Below are 1325 nucleotides of genomic sequence, written 5' to 3'. Positions count from 1 at the left end.
ATATTTGTTAAGCACTTGCTATGTGTCAAGCACTGTTCTAAGCACTGGGATAGATATAGGGTAATCAAGTTGTCCCAAGTGGGGCTCACACTTTTAATCCCCATTTTACAGATGAGGTAACAGGCACAGAGGGATTAAGTGACTTGTCCAAGGTCACAGCAGAAAAGTGATGGAGGCGGGATTAAAACCCACATCCTCTGACTACCAAGCTCATGCTCTTTCCACTAAGCCACGGGATTCTGGCTCTGTCACTTGCTGGAAGTGTAACCTTGGGCAAGTCATTTAACTTCTCTGGGACTCAGTTTCCTCAACTGTAAAATGGGGATTCCCCTCTCAGGATCGCACCTGGAGAGTTTCCAGCACTCTACCAGTCTCGACTATGGGAGGGAGAGTAAAGCAGAGGCATAACCATTCCATTCCTAGCTTGGGCAGTGGCTAGCAATGGGAAGCCAATCTGCTACAAATAAAAACTCACCTGTGCTGTACAGCAGCAGCATGGGAGAAAGCTGAGGATAGAGACTCAAGTTTGCTGCATGGAAGGCGGCAATGGTAAACCACTGCCAAATTTTCACCAAGAAAATTATATGGATACACTACCAGAATGATTGCAGATGGAGGTGGGGCATTCTAGGAGACGTGTCTATGGAGACTCTCTGGGTTGGAGATGACTCGACAGTAGAAGACAAGTCAAAATGGGGATTAAATGCCTATTCTCCCTCTCCCACAAACTGTGAGCCCCCTGGGACAGGGACTGTGTCTGATTCAAGTATCTTGTACCCACCACAGCATTTAGTACTGTGCTTTCCATGTAGTAAGTACTTAATACCACAGTTATTTATTAGTTACCCAAAGGCAGTTCCAAGCATTAAACTTCCTTTATCCACTTGTAATTTAACACCATGTTTTTTCCTCATTAATAATAAAGCCATGCCTTAAAAATTGCATTCATCTTAAAGCCTTGCAGCAATTTCAGTTGTCCAGTCTAGTGTTTATCAATTCCCCTCCTTTACCCAAAGTGCATAGCCAAGTGTTCTCAAACTTCATCAGTTCCTTGAGTTCAATCCTTCAGAAAGCATGAAGGTAATTCTATCCAAAAGTCCTTCATTTATGGGGCTCTGTTGGCTTACTTGCTCTCATGTGAAATGTTGTTATCCCTATAACCACATCTGAAAACTTAGGAGTGTCTTTGGGCTATTTTGAAAACCAGAAGTCAGAAAGCACTTTGGTCCTCACTGTATTTATCTTTTCCTGATTTAGTAGATTAGAGGTAGCTTCTTCTACTCTATATTTTTAAGGAGCCATGTTTCAAACTGTGTCTTATAAAA

The 1325-nt window shown here is 42.6% G+C and overlaps 1 non-coding gene across 1 annotated transcript; it reads left to right on the top strand.

Annotated features, from left to right (window-relative positions):
- The first annotated feature begins 327 nt into the window (after nt 1-327).
- Nucleotides 328-465, top strand: LOC119920239. The gene has a single exon (XR_005447996.1). It is a non-coding gene; the product is annotated as a small nucleolar RNA SNORA7 (small nucleolar RNA).
- The last annotated feature ends 860 nt before the right edge of the window (nt 466-1325 follow it).

Source organism: Tachyglossus aculeatus, chromosome X1 (assembly GCF_015852505.1).
Source record: "Tachyglossus aculeatus isolate mTacAcu1 chromosome X1, mTacAcu1.pri, whole genome shotgun sequence".
NCBI lineage: Eukaryota > Metazoa > Chordata > Mammalia > Monotremata > Tachyglossidae > Tachyglossus > Tachyglossus aculeatus.
The sequence above is the reverse complement of the archived record's forward strand: the minus strand, read 5'-3'. Positions and strand labels throughout refer to the sequence as shown.